General features: G+C 47.7%; 1 pseudogene; it reads left to right on the forward strand.

Annotated features, from left to right (window-relative positions):
• The first annotated feature begins 483 nt into the window (after positions 1 to 483).
• Positions 484 to 1,506, forward strand: LOC147119230 (uncharacterized; annotated as a pseudogene).
• Positions 1,507 to 13,908: the final 12,402 nt, after the last annotated feature.

Here is a 13,908-nt window from a genome sequence, read left to right on the forward strand (position 1 = left end):
TCAGGGAGCGGGTTCATGAACCCCGGGGGGACGCGGGCCGCTCACACCCCGAGCTCAGGGAGCGGGTTCATGAACCCCGGGGGGACGCGGGCTGCTCACACCCCGAGCTCAGGGAGCGGGTTCATGAACCCTGGGGGGACGCGGGCCGCTCACACCCCGAGCTCAGGGAGCGGGTTCATGAACCCCGGGTGGGGGACGCGGGCCGCTCACACCCCGAGTGCGGCCATAGGCCCCATTATTAAAACACTTAACATTATCCGTTTCACAAACACCCGGTGCGGGCCTCAGGCCCCGAATAACAGCATCCGGGCCGGGCGTTTGCCCCGAGCGGGGCGGCAGCTGCGGGGCTTTCTCCCGGTGACAGGCCCGGGTTAACGGCCGCCATCTTGAGAGTCTCAGGGGGCAGCAGGGCGCATGCGCGGCCCCCTTGGCCAGGCACCAGGAGGAGAGAATCTTGTCAATTTCTATCCGGGACTCACAGTGATGGCTTTTGCAAACTCCTTTGACAGGCTGTGAGAAGGGCAGCATTTACACACCGCAAACTCACACCAAACATCACATCAAGATCTGACAGAGTCACTCCATTCATCAGGACCCAAATATCATCGGCCTTTGAATGTGGAAGGAGAAATGTTTGTCTCTTCTGTGTGTGGGAAAAGATTTCAAACATCAGTGTGACTGGAAAAGCACTGAGACACACACACCCGAGTGAGAGTGTTCCAGTGCACTGACTGTGGAAAGAGCTTTAACCAGTTACACAGCCTGAAAAAACATCGCACCGTTCACAGCGGGGAGAAACCGTACACGTGTTCTGTGTGTGGATGAGGCTTCAACTGATTGTCCAGCCTGGAGAGACACAAGGACACCCGCACAACGGAGAAACCGTGGAAATGTGGGGACTGTGGGAAAAGATTCAATTACCTGTCTGAGCTGAAAAATCATCAGCGAGTTCACACTGGGGAGAGGGCGTTCACCTGCTCCGCATGTGGGAAGGGATTCACTCACTCATCCATTCCCCAGACACATCAGCGAGTTCACACTGACGAGAGACCATTCGGCAGCACTCACTGTGAGAAGAGATTCAAGCAGTCATCCAACCTCATTCTACACCATTAAGTTCACACTGGGGAGAGGCTGTTCATCTACACCGTGTGTGTGGAGGGATTCACTTGGTCATCCCACCTGCTGACACACCAGGAAGTTCACACCGGGGAGAGGCCATTCTCCTGCTCTCTGTGTGGGAAGGGATTCACTCGTTTATCTGAGCTTCTAACACACCAGCGAATTCACACTGGGGAGATGCCATTCATCTGCTCCGTGTATGAGAAGGGATTCACTCGATTATCTGGCCTTTGGGCACACCAGCGAGTTCACACTTGGGAGACGCCGTTCACCTGCTCCGTGTGTGAGAAGGGATTTAATCGTTCATCCAACCTGCTGACACACCAGCGAGTTCACATGTGACTGCAGGGGCTGGATTCTGCTGTTAATCACATCCAGGACTGAACCATATTACAAGTATGTAAAAAAAAAGACTAGTGAAGACAAATATAGGTCCCTTACAGTCAGAAATGGGAGAATTTATAATGGGGAACAAGGAAATGGCTGAGCAATTAAACAAATACAGTACTTTGGTTCTGTTTTCACGGAAGAGGACACAAATAACTTCCCAGAACTGCTAGGGAACCAAAGGTCTAGTGAGAAGGAGGAATTAAAGGAAATTAGTATTAGTAAAAAAATAGTGCTGGAGAAATTAATGGGACTGAAAGCCGATAAATCCCCAGAGCCTGATAATCTGCATCCCAGAGTACTAAAAGAGGTAGCCATGGAAATAGTGGATGCATTGGTTGTCATCTTCCAAAATTTTATAGATTATGGAACAGTTCCTGCAGATTGGAGGGTGGCAAATGTAACCCCGCTATTTAAAAAAGGAGGGAGAGAGAAAACGGGGAACTACAGACCGGTTAGCCTAACATCAGTAGTAGGGAAAATGCGAGACTTGATTATAAAGGATGTGATAACAGGACACTTAGAAAATATCAGTGGGATTAGACAGAGTCAACCTGGATTTATGAAAGGGAAATCATGTTTGACAAACCTACTGGAGTTTTTTGAGGATGTAACTGGTAGAATAGATAAGGGAGAACCAGTGGATGTGGTGTATTTGGATTTTCAGAAGGCTTTTGATAAAGTCCCACATAAGAGGTCAGTGTGCAAAATTAAAGCTCATGGGATTGGGGGTAATATACTGGCATGGATTGAAAATTGGTTAACAGACAGGAAACAGAGAGTAGGAATAAATGGGTCTTTTTTGGGGTGGCAGGCGGTGACTAGTGGGATACCGCAGGGATCAGTGCTTGGGCCCCAGCTATTCACAATATATATCAATGATTAGGATGAGAGAACCAAATATAATATTTCCAAGTTTGCTGACGACACGAAACTAGGTGGGATTGTGAGTTGTAAGGAGGATGCAAAGAGGCTTCAAGGCGATTTAGACAAGTTGAGTGAGTGGGCAGATGCAGTATAACATGGATAAATGTGAAGTTACCCACTTCGGTAGAAAAAGCAAAGGCAGAGTATTATTTAAATGGTGATAGATTGGGAAATGTTGATGTACAAAGGGACCTGGGTGTACTTGTACACCAGTCACCGAAAGCAAACATGCAAGTGCAGCAAGCAGTTAGTAAGGCAAATGGTATGTTGGCCTTCATTGCAAGAGGATTTGCGTACAGGAGCAAGGATGTCTTACTACAGTTATACAGGGCCTTGGTGAGACCACACCTGGAGTACTGTGTGCAGTTTTGGTCTCCTTACCTAAGAAAGGATGTACTTGCCATAGAGGGAGTGCAGCGAAGGTTCACCAGACTGATTCCTGGGATGGCAGGACTGTCGTATGAGGAGAGATTGGGTCGACTTGGCCTGTATTCACTAGAGTTTAGAAGAATGAGAGGGGATCTCATTGAAATGCATAAAAGTCTGACGGGGCTAAACAGACTGGAGGCAGGGAGGATGTTTCCCCTGGCTGGGGGTCTAGAACGAGGGGTCACAGTCTCAGGATACGGGGTAGGGCATTGAGGACTGAGATGGGGAGAAATTTCTTCACTCAGAGGGTGGTGAACCTGTGGAATTCTCTACCACAGAAGGCTGTGGAGGCCAAGTCACTGAATATATTTAAGAAGGAGATAGATAGATTTCGAGCCACAAAAGGCATCAAGGGGTATGGGGAGAGAGCAGGAATATGGTATTGAGATAGAGGATCAGCCATGATCATACTGAATGGCAGAGCAGGCTCGAAGGGCCGAACGGCCGACTCCTGCTCCTATTTTTCTATGTTTTTATGTTCATTCTGACAGTTGGGGTTTGTTTCTGCTGATATTAATAACCCTATAACTGGGCTGGAGTTTAATACTCTGGATATATAGCTGATTGACATGTCGGGGCTGCAGTGTTCATTTAAGAACCGCTGTCTGATCTTTCTCCTTAATTTCTGATGAGTGTCCCTGAATTATTTTACAATAAAATTATGAACTTTTACTTCAATCCTAAATTGATCTTTGGTACAAAATCTACAATTCAGCATCTGAAAGGTTCCGCTGATTAACATCTCCAATTAGAAAGCGCTGATTAATCCTCGCTGACAATTCTTACTGACTTGCACATTACACACTGTGGCACCTCCATTATCCACCAGAAAGAAGGGGAATGGGAATTGGTGGAGAATCGAGAGACCCAAATGTTGCCCCTCCCGTCTGGTACAGCAATCCCCTCGGCACGGGAATGGAGACAAGTCCAGTTATAGTGATGGGATGAGTTAAAGGTGTTTACTCAGACGGGCGGAAGGTGGGAAGTGGTGTTCCACGGGGATCGGTGCTGGGACCACTGTTGTTCACCATTTACATGAATGATTTGGACTTGGGAATCAGGAGTACAATTTCAAAATTTGCTGATGACACTAAATTGGGGGGTGTAGTTAATACTGAGGAAGACTGCGATAGCATCCTTGTAGAATTATTCAGTTGTGTTCAGTAAATAGCAGCATCTTTTTATTTGCTTTGACTGATCACATCACTATATAGTTACATGAAAAACAGAAATCATTAACAGCACCCAATTTCAGAATCTAACATTTCAAAAATTGTAATGGATATGGGTGAGATATTAGGACTAATACAATAGCAAAATACTGCGGATGCTGGAAATCTGAAATAACAACAGAAAATGCTGGGAACACTCAGCAGGTCAGGCAGCATCGAGGAGAGAGAAACAGAGTTAACGTTTTGAGTCGGAGACCCTTTGTCAGAACTGAAAAAGGTCAGAGAAGAGAGATTTTTAAGCAGGGGCGGGGAGGAGGGGAGGAAAGAAGAAAGGGAAGGTCTGTGATAGGATGGAAGAACAAAGGGAAGGTCTGTGATAGGATGGAAGAACAAAGGGAAGGTCTGTGATAGGATGGAAGAACAAAGGGAAGGTCTGTGATAGGATGGAAGGCCGGAGAGATTGACTGACAAAAGGGAGGATGGTGCGAGGCAGAAGGAGAGGTAATGGGACAAGTTAAGAAACAAAAGATGACTCTAGATGAGGTGTGAATGATGATGGCATCATCCTTAGCAGCTACCATGAGAAAAGGAGAAAAAAATATATGTAAAGAAATGCAGGGGCCGAGGCTCTAGTCTGAAATTGTTGAACTCGATGTTGAGTCCAGCAGGCTGTAAAGTGTCTAATCGAAAGATGAGGTGCTGTTCCTCGAGCTTCCGTTGAGCTTCGTTGGAACAGTGTAAGAGGCCGAGGTCAGAGAGGTCAGAGTGGGAGTGACAGGAAGAATTAAAGTGACAGGTGACCGGAAGCTCGGGGTCACGCTTGCGGCCTGAATGCAGGTGTTCTGCAAAGCGGTCACCCAATCTACGTTTGGTCTCCCCAATGTAGAGGAGACCACATCGTGAGCAGCGAATACAGTATACTAGATTGCAAGAAGTACAAGTAAATCGCTGTTTCACCTGGAAGGGGTGTTTGAGGCCCCGGACTGTGGGAAGGGGGGAGGTAAAAGGGCAGGTGTTGCATCTCCTGTGCTTGCATGGGAAGGTGCCAGGGGAAGGGGTGTTGGAGGTGATTGCAGAGTGGACCAGGGTGTTGCGGAGGGAGCGGTCCCTTCGGAATGCTGAAAGGGGGTGGAGAGGAAGATGTGTTTGGTGGTGGGATCACGTTGGAGGTGGCGGAAATGGTGGAGGATGATCCGTTGAATGTGGAGGCTGGTGGGGTGAAAGGTGAGGACAAGGGGAACCCTATCGTGGTTCCGGGAGGGAGGGGAAGGGGTGAGAGCAGAAGTGCAGGAAATGGAACAGACACGGTCGAGGGCCATGTCAACCACATTAGAGGGGAATCCTCGGTTGAGGAAAAAGGAAGACATACCGGAAGCACTAGTATGGTATCATCAGAACAGATGCGGCGGAGATGGAGAAACTGGGAGAATGGAATAGAGCCCTTACAGGAAGCGGGGTGGGAGGAAGTGTAGTCCCGGCTGTGGGAGTCAGTGGGCTTATAGTGGATGTTGGTCGATTCCTCCCACTCCCTGGTTTTGACCTCTCTGCTAAGGGGAATAGGCCCTTCCTATCCACGCTATCTAGGCCCCTCATAATTTTATACACTTCAATTAAGTCTCCCTTCAGCCTCCTCTGTTCCAAAGAAAACAACCCCAGCCTATCCAATCTTTCCTCATAGCTAAAATTCCCCAGTCCTGGCAACATCCTTGTGAATCTCCTCTGTACCCTCTCTAGTGCGATCACATCTTCGTGTAATGTGACCAGAACTGCACACAGTACTCTAGCTGTGTCCTAACTAGTGTTGTATACAGTTTTAGCATAACCTCGCTGCTCTTTTGGGACATACAATGACAGGAAGGAAACCTTCCTCCACAAAGCGGTGCAGATAATTTAATCAGTGATGCTGCACCATATTTTGTGCATAAAGTCACACTTGCTTTTTTTTAACGGGAACAGGTGCATTAAAGAGTTCAATGATCATGTTAACACCAAAAGCTAAAAATAAACCAAATACAGCCCTTCATGTTCACTGACACAACATAAACAGCCTTGTAAAGTGGCTGGAAACTAAACCCGAGGTTATGAGGATTTCAAACAGCAAGCTGTGAGAGTGACTGGCAATGATGTGACAACATGGGAATTTTGGCTACAGATATCGTGGCCCTGTGGGAGACTAATAACCAAATGTAATGTTGCTAGAAGGAGGAGTGAACACCCACAGGACCACTGACTACTGGCGACCGAACAAGGTAAATTCTATTTTTACTACATGGGATTCTGGGAATGTTACCAGATTTTTGGAGGCTGAATTCTGCAATTCATCCATTTTTCTCCTGTGAAAGCCATAAAATCGTTTGCTATAATATAATTTATATATATAAAAGGATCGTGGTGTCTGTCTGTCTGTCCGGGCATCACTCAAAAGTTATAGAGTGCACCTACACATATGTTATATCAAAAGAAAGCTTATGATTAGGGGAGTGTCCTAGGCATATTTACTTTTTAAAAAACATTCAAAAAACGTACAAAATCCGCTAATTAGCAGTTGACCAATCAGGGGAGTGTCATAGGCGTATTTACTTTTAAAAAACGTTCAAAAAACGTACAAAATAGCGGTTGACCAATCCTACCGCTCACTAGCGTTGAGTGACGTGATGGTTGACCAATCATTCAGGGGAAGCGCGGTGCATCACGGGGGTGTTTCAGGCGTCCCGAGAGCAAGATAAACTGCCTACCCCTTCCCCGTGGTTTCAACCGCACGTCCCTAGAGCCCGGGGGAGAGGGAAGCGAGCAGGTGAGCGCGAGAGAAACTGCCTACCCCTTCCCCGCAGTTCGGTCCGAGAGGAAGATAAACTGCCTACCCCTTCCCCGCAGTTCGGTCCGAGAGGAAGATAAACTGCCTACCCCTTCCCCGCGGTTTCAACCGCGCATCCCGAGAGCCCGGGGGAGAGGGAAGTGAGCAGGTGAGCGCGAGAGAAACTGCCTACCCCTTCCCCGTGGTTCGGTCCGAGAGCAAGATAAACTGCCTACCCCTTCCCCGCGGTTTCAACCGCGCATCCCGAGAGCCCGGGGGAGAGGGAAGCGAGCAGGTGAGCGCGAGAGAAACTGCCTACCCCTTCCCCGCAGTTCGGTCCGAGAGCAAGATAAACTGCCTACCCCTTCCCCGCGGTTTCAACCGCGCATCCCGAGAGCCCGGGGGAGAGGGAAGCGAGCAGGTGAGCGCGAGAGAAACTGCCTACCCCTTCCCCGTGGTTCGGTCCGAGAGGAAGATAAACTGCCTACCCCTTCCCCGTGGTTCGGTCCGAGAGCAAGATAAACTGCCTACCCCTTCCCCGTGGTTCGGTCCGAGAGCAAGATAAACTGCCTACCCCTTCCCCGTGGTTCGGTCCGAGAGCAATGCGAAAAATTCAACACATCAAGAAACATATTATTCAACAAGCTAAGCCAAACAACCCCAGATTTCAAGGAATTGGATGACCTGTCAAAATTGAGATTAGTCCTGGGAGAAGGAGACAGACCATACCTTGGGGCCAAATATGTAACAACATGTCACAACCTGAGGACTGTTTAAAATTAAGACTGTTTAAAATTAATATTGAACGTACCAAATGAAGTACAAAGACTGTTTAAAATTAATATTGTTTAAAAGTAATATTGTATGTACCCAACAAATGTCAAATCGATTGACACCTACAGAATGTTGGAAAACTGTACCTTTTTGCTATGTAAGCTTTGGCAATATGGTTCTCTGTAAACTTTCATGCCAATAAAGCATTTGAATTGGAATTGGAATTGGATAAACTGCCTACCCCTTCCCCGCGGTTTCAACCGTGCGTCCCGAGTGATACTTGAATGTTTCATATTTAAAATTAGATGTGATTAAGTTAGTGAAGAGACAAGAATAAGCTTGCATTTATATAGTATCTTTCATAATCTTTACAATTAATTTAGCAGGCTTGTTTTTTTTTAGTTTTCAGTATTAAATGCAATCCTTTCCCCTCGTCATTTACTAACAATTTGTAATAAAGTTTGCCCTGACTTAAAAAGAAATGTCTATACATCAGTGCAAAAACATGCAGATACACTGCTGTAAGATACAATTATGTAAAATAAGCCAACCACTGGGATGCATGCAGAAAAGTTAGTTTATAAAACTTAAGGTCAGCTCTCCTGTTAAACTCTCGATGAACCTATTTGTCATAGATGTGAATTAACTTGACAAATCATTTACAATTGAAGATTTTTTCCTCATTAAACTGGTGATTGAGATGTTAAGGGAATCAAGGGATCTGAGGATCAGGCAGGAAAGTAGAGTTGATATCGATCAGCCACGATCTTATTGAACGATGGAGCAGGCTTAAGTGGCTGTACAGCTCACTCCTGCTCTTATTTCTTATGTTCTTATAAAATTTAAATATAATCTTAAATCAGGAAGGAAAATGGTCAGATTGTATTTCAAAACATATCTTTACTCTGACAAGACACTCATTTCAGTCTTCATATATATCTCTTATTTATAAATAATCCGCTTAATAGGGTCTGAAATTCTGGTTGCTACGAGACTGTGTGTATCAAAATTATTTTTTGCGGGTAATTTTGGCTTTGGGCGATAGTGTAAAACGGGTGTTTTTGTCTTCCTCTCTTCTCTATCTCCTTCCCCCTCTCTCCTTCCCTCTCTCTCTCTCTCTCCTTCCCTCTCTCTCTCTCTCTTCTTCCCTCTCTCTCTCTCTCCTTCCCTCTCTCTCTCTCTCCTTCCCTCTCTCTCTCTCTCTCTCTCCTTCCCTCTCTCTCTCTCTCCTTCCCTTTTTCTCTCTCCTTCCCTCTCTCTCTGTCTCTCTCTCCTCCCCTCGCTCTCTCTGTCTCTCTCTGCTTCCCTCTCTCTCTCTCTGTCTCTCTCTCCTTCCCTCTCTCTCTCACTGTCTCTCTCTCCTTCCCTGTCTCTCTCTCTCTGCTTCCCTCTCTCTCTCTGTCTCTCTCTCCTTCCCTCTCTCTCTCTCCTTCCCTCTCTCTCTCTCTCTCTCTCCTTCCCTCTCTCTCTCTCCTTCCCTCTCTCTCTCTCCTTCCCTCTCTCTCTCCTTCCCTCTCTCTCTCCTTCCCTCTCTCTCTCTCTGTCCTTCTCTCTCTCTCCTTCCCTCTCTCTCTCTCTCTCCTTCCCCCTCTCTCTCTCTCCTTCCCTCTCTCTCTCTCCTTCCCTCTCTCTCTCTCTCCTTCCCTCTCTCTCTCTCCTTCCCCCTCTCTCTCTCTCCTACCCTCTCTCTCTCTGTCTCTCTCTGCTTCCCTCTCTCTCTCTGTCTCTCTCTCCTTCCCTCTCTCCCTCTCTGTCTCTCTCTCCTTCCCTCTCTCTCTCTCTCTCCTTCCCCCTCTCTCTCTCTCCTTCCCTCTCTCTCTCTCCTTCCCTCTCTCTCTCTCCTTCCCTCTCTCTCTCTGCTTCCCTCTCTCTCTCTGGCTCTCTCTCCTTCCCTCTCTCCCTCTCTGTCTCTCTCTCCTTCCCTCTCTCTCTCTCTCCGTCCCTCTCTCTCTCTCCTTCTCTCTCTCTCCTTCCCTCTCTCTCTCTCCTTCCCTCTCTCTCTCTTTCCCGCTCTCTCTCTCCTTCCCTCTCTCTCCCTGTCTCTCTCTCCTTCCCTCTCTCTCTCTGTCTCTCTCTGCTTCCCCTCTCTTTCTGTCTCTCTCTCCTTCCCTCTCTCGCTCCCTGTCTCTCTCTCCTTCCTTCCCTCTCTCTCTCTCTGCTTCCCCCTCTCTATCTGTCTCTCTCTCCTTCCCCCTCTCTCTCTCTCTCCTTCCCTCTCTCTCCCTCTCCTTCCCTCTCTCTCTCCTTCCTCTCTCTCTCTCTCCTTCCCTCTCTCTCTCCTTCCTCTCTCTCTCTCCTTCCCTCTCTCTCTCCTTCCCTCTCTCCTTCCCCCTCTCTCTCTCCTTCTCTCTCTCTCCTTCCCCCTCTCTCTCTCCTTCCCTCTCTCTCTCTCTCTCCTTCCCTCTCTCTCTCCTTCCCTCTCTCTCTCTCCCCTTCCCCCTCTCTCTCTCCTTCCTCCCTCTCTCTCTCTCCTTCCCTCTCTCTCTCCTTCCCTCTCTCTCCTTCCCGCTCTCTCTCTCCTTCCCCCTCTCTCTCTCCTTCTCTCTCTCTCCTTCCCTCTCTCTCTCTCTCCTTCCCTCTCTCTCTCTCTCTCCTTCCCTCTCTCTCCTTCCCCCTCTCTCTCTCTCCCCTTCCCCCCCTCTCTCTCTCCTTCCCCCCTCTCTCTCCCCTTCCCCCCTCTCTCTCTCCTTCCCCCCCCTCTCTCTCTCTCCTTCCCCCTCTCTCTCTCTCTCTCATTAATGTCAATGATAACTGTAAAGTCTGTGGGTTGTATAGCGAAGTAATACACAGACTACAAGAGTAACTTTAACAGGACTTTACTATTCGAAGGTCAGGGCGAATCTGCCCAATAAATCCTGACACCGCACTTATATACCGGTGTGGTCACCGTTGGTATTACAGTATACAGCAGCCAAGGCAAGTAGTGCCACACATAAAATAGTTCTCTTAAAGGTGAACGGTTACATACAGTAGTTCTCTTAAAGGTAGAATAGTTACATACACTACAATCCTCCCTTTTTAGCTTACAACATACTTATTCCCCATTAACATAACATCATAACATATATACAACTTTATGCAAAACAGTTCACAGATTCAGTCTCTCTGGAGGTTTCCTGACTCTATCCGGATAACGCCTCAGTGGTGTAGTAGTTTTCGGCGGGGTAGTAGGTTCTTCTGGTAAGGTCGAGTCGGACAGTGTCAGGTTCATCTGATTCCAGTATCACCAGATCGGAGGTAGGTGTTCTGGGTATCTCTGCTTCAACATTAGCAGTGTAAGGTTGTGGAGTAGGTTGGCTCTTTGTGGATGACCCTATGATCTGGTCAACATGGCGCCTTATTATGCTGTCACCAATGTCCACGGTATACAGCAGCGGCCCTAGCCTTTTTACAATAGTTCCAGGCTGCCATTTCTCGGTACGGTAGTCCCGGGCCAAAACTTGTTGACCTATCTGAAAAGATCTAGTTGGCCTTTCATTCATGCCCTGGAATTGCCGGTTCTCTACGTCCCTTCTGACGTTTGGCTTAATCAAATCCAGCCGGCATCTCAGTCTTCTATTGAAAAACATCATGGCGGGAGTTTGATTTGTGACCGCATGTGTTGCATTCCTGTACGCCAACAAGAAGTTATCTACTTTATGTTGTAAGTTGATGTTTTCATTACCCATGGCCTTTATGGCCTTCTTGAAGGTCTGGACAAACCTTTCAGCTAATCCATTGGTGGCGGGATGGTATGGGGCTGACGTGTAGTGCTTAACCCTATTGCTTTTTAAGAATTTCCTGAATTCTTCGGACACAAATTGCGGTCCATTATCAGAACAGACCTGTTCCGGCAGCCCATTCCTGGCAAACATGGTCCTTAATACTGTGATGGTTTTTTCCGTGGTGGTGGAGGACATCTTTATTACCTCCGGCCACTTGGAGTGTGCATCCACCGCTATTAGAAACATTGAGTCCATAAATGGACCAGCAAAGTCGATGTGTACCCTTTGCCAAGGAGATGAGGGCCACTCCCATGGATGCAGAGGAGCTTGTGGTGGCGCGTTTTGGACCTTCTGGCATCCTAGACAGCTCTTGGTTATTTCTTCGATGTCTCCATCAATACCTGGCCACCACACAAACGCTCTTGCTAGGTTCTTCATTTTCACTCCACCCAGATGCCCCTCGTGAAGCTCCTTTAGCACCTTATGCTGAAGTTTGGGTGGAATCACCACTCTCGATCCACACATCAAGGTTCCTCGGCACACTGACAGCTGTTCTTTTCTTTGCGTTGGTTCGCCATGTGCTGGCCATCCCTCCACTGTTAAATCGTAGACTCGTGAGAGAGTCGGGTCATTCCTTGTTTTATTCTCGATCATCGAATTTGTCACTGGTAGACATTCTACTATGGACGAGTGGAACATCTCTACCGGTTCCACTGCAGCTGCCTCTTCAACTACCGGCAACGGTAGGCGCGATAACCCATCAGCATTTCCATGCTGTTTGGAGCTTTTGTATTCGATGTCATATTGGTGTGCCCCAAGTAACACAGACCACCTCTGTAACCTTTGCGCTGTCATAGTGGAAACGGCCTTGTTAGGGTTGAATATGGACACCAACGGCTGTTGGTCTGTCAGTAATGTGAACTTCTTGCCCTGCAGGTAATGATTGAATTTCTTTACTCCCCACACAAGGCTGAGGGCCTCCCTATCTATCTGGGCGTAATTTCGCTCAGCGGAGGTCAATGATCGGGACGCAAATGCGACTGGCCTTTCCGAGCCATTTGGGAACCTGTGTGAAAGTACTGCTCCAATTCCATAAGGGGAAGCATCACAAGCTAGCCGAAGAGGTAACGTTGGGTTGAAATGAGCCAACACTTCCTCAGAGGTAATCAATGCCTTGCTTCTGCGAAAGGCCTTTTTACAGTCCTCGCTCCACTTCCATGGCAATTCTTTCCGCAACAGAGTATTCAGCGGATGCAGCACCGTGGATAGATTTGGCAGGAACTTGTGATAATAATTAATCAACCCCAGAAACGATCTCAACTGTGATACGTTTCCCGGAGCGGGGGCCTTCACGACAGCTTCTATTTGGTCAGGCGACTTGTGTAGCCCCTCTTGGTCAATGACATGACCGCAGTACGAGATCCGTTTCTGGAAGAACTCACATTTCTGGCGATTAATTCGAAGGCCATATTCCTTCAACCTGGTGAGCACCCGTTTCAAATTTGTGAGGTGTTCCTCTTCGTCTTCTCCCGTAATCAGGATATCGTCCAAGTAACACTGCGTGCTTGGAATACCTTGTAAGACCTGCTCCATTGCCCTCTGCCAAATTGCTGGAGCCGAAGCTACTCCAAAAACCAGTCTATTATAACGATACAAGCCTCTGTGCGTGTTGATTGTGAGATACTGGCGCGACTCTTCCTCGACTTCCATTTGTAAGTATGCTTGTGCCAGGTCTATCTTGGTGAAGTGTTGCCCGCCAGACAATGAAGCAAAGATATCCTCAATCCGCGGAAGCGGGTATTGTACCGTGTGAAGCACCGGATTAACTGTGATCTTGAAGTCTCCGCAGATGCGGACCTTTCCCAGTCCCCCTGGCTTGTTACTTGATGAAGACTTCATGACGGGAACAATGGGCATGGCCCACTCACTCCAGTCCACCTTAGACAGTACCCCTGAACATTCAAGCTCTTCCAGTTCTGCCTCCACAGCAGGTCGTATCGCGTAAGGTACCGATCTGGCTTTGAAAAATTTTGGGCTTGCATGTTCTGCAATCTTGATTTTTGCTTTAATTCCTCTCAGTGTTCCCAGTCCTTGCTGGAATATCTCTTTAGCTTCGTCCAATATTCTGGACAACCGTTCAGGTTTGACATCTTCCTTTCCGGAATCTACCGTCATTGTGTTTAGTGAATGCCAGTCTATCTTTATTTTCCTGATCCACTCCCGTCCCAGAAGTGGTGGACCTCCCTTGGGCAGCACATACATGTCCATCCCTTGGTGATCTTTGTCCTTGTATCTCACCTTGACTTTTATCTTTCCGATGGGGTATACTTTGTGCCCCGTGTATGTCTGCAATACCATCTCCGTCTCCCGTAGGGGAATATGTTTGAATAACTTTTTGTAATCATGCTTATTCATGACCGTCAGCGCCGATCCGGTGTCCACTTCCATCTTCACTTGGACTTTTGCAATCTGTAGTGTGATCCAGATAGTTTGTCGGTCAGCTTCTTTACTCACATTGTGAATCCTCAGACTACCCAGTTCCTTGCTGTTGGAGTCTGCGTCTGAATTCTGTTTATCTGGACTCGTCCCAGTCACCTCA

Source organism: Somniosus microcephalus, chromosome 4 (assembly GCF_052327205.1).
Source record: "Somniosus microcephalus isolate GS21.2 chromosome 4, FLI_Smic_1.0, whole genome shotgun sequence".
Classification (NCBI taxonomy): Eukaryota; Metazoa; Chordata; class Chondrichthyes; order Squaliformes; family Somniosidae; genus Somniosus; species Somniosus microcephalus.